This window comes from Rattus rattus, chromosome X, assembly GCF_011064425.1.
Source record: "Rattus rattus isolate New Zealand chromosome X, Rrattus_CSIRO_v1, whole genome shotgun sequence".
Taxonomy (NCBI): domain Eukaryota; kingdom Metazoa; phylum Chordata; class Mammalia; order Rodentia; family Muridae; genus Rattus; species Rattus rattus.
Genome location: NC_046172.1, coordinates 11,934,206 through 11,936,079, shown reverse-complemented (window position 1 = coordinate 11,936,079; position 1,874 = coordinate 11,934,206).

Here is a 1,874-nt window from a genome sequence, read left to right as displayed (position 1 = left end):
TAAATCAGACAATGGAAAAGATTGGTTTGTAAGACTTTCCTAAGTGATTTCTGCCATTTTTTTACTTAAATTAGGAGTTGAATGAGTCTTCATTCCTTCAGGCACTGAAGTTCAGGATAGACTAGCAATGACTCTTCAGAAATGAATAATAAGTAACACCAAGGAACTAATTTCTGGAGGCCTAAAGGAAATTCTCATTCAGAACCTGTAGGTTTTGGAGAGTTCCAGAGACATGTGCTCACTTGAAATGAAAATAACCATCTGATTGATGCAAACTGGCTCTATAGGGTGTGCCAATCTTGCTGAGCTTGTGCCTCGGGTTTCCCCACTCAGAGTGGCTTGTCCTTTACATCTCTTTCCTCTCATTCATTTCTTCTCTTCCTTTCAATTCTCAAACCATTCCTCCCTAATCTTACTGCCTACACCCAAACATCCCAATTCTTATGAAAGGATTATTTAGAATGCTCTTTTCCTGGAACTCATGAAAAATTATTATTGCCTATGTTTTTAGAAGAACACACCCAAGCTATAGCCAAGGATAGTCAATACAAATCATGGCCACAAAGAAAAATTTAAAATTCATTAAAATTGGATGTTCTGTTCATAATGGCTTAGATGTTGAAATAAAATTAAGTGGCTTTGCTTCATTCAATAAGTTTATGTTTCTACTTCATTCCAGATATGATGGAGGAAATATGATAATTGCACAATATCAGTCATTCCCTACAAATATTTTACAGTTTCATGCAGAAGACAGTTAAGAAAAACATTAGTTATTATATAGTGCTGTGAAAATGTATATTCAGTTTGTGTGCTATAAATAGCTAAGGCAGGTTTTCATGAGCTGGGTGTCATATCATGTAGTTTGAAATTAAAAGTAATGGTTAATGATGAGGACTAGGAAAATCACACAGCCAGTAACACATTTGCCTTGTATAAGCATGGGCACCTGAGTTAGATCCCCAGGTCTCACACTTTTTATTTATCCTTTGCATTGTTCGGTGTTTACCTTTCTCTCTGTATTATAAACCGCACAAAGGATTCTCTTTATCAAGGTAGATCCATTATTCAGTACAGTGTCTCACACATAAGAGGAATAGAATAAATGCTGGGTGAGTCAACAGCTAAAAGAATGTTAAATGCAAACACATGTTGCAAAAATTACTCAGGAAAGTACAAGAAATGCAATGGCAGTAAGTGTATGTGGGATAAAGCAGGAACTGAAACTAGAGGACTGAGGAGGCACTTTGTGCCTCCCTAGAGACTATGAACATTGTTAAACACCATCAGATGTTGCTGTTGCTGTCTCTCTGCATCTCTCTCCATCTCTCTGTATCTCTCTTTGTGTATCTCCCTCCTCCCCACCTCTGTGTGTGTGTTTATTTCATGCACTTCTATATTGATGCATATGGAGGCCAAAGATAAACATCTGATATTTTCCTCTGTTGCTTTCAGCCCTACTTTTTGAGACATGGTCTCACACTGAACCTAGGATTCACTAATTCGCCAGTGATATGTATGTCTCCTCTCCAGCAGTGGGTTACAGATGTGTCTGTGCATGCATGCACACTTAGCTTTTAGATGAGTGCTGGGGATCTGAACTCAAGTCCTCATGTTTATAGGGTTGGCATATGAATTACCTGGGCCTATCTCCTCTGTCCATCACTGTAGATTTTAAACAGAAAAATGACAAAATGAGACTTGTCTTATTGGAAGACCATCTTTTTGTTCGGGGGTGTTGACAAGAAAAAGCACTGTGTGACAGTTGGCAGGCTGTCTAAAATGTTCAGGGAAAAACACCCTAACGTAGCATAAAGGGATATATGTTTTTTCCCACAAACCTTTTTTCCAACTTTCAACATCAACTAGTCATT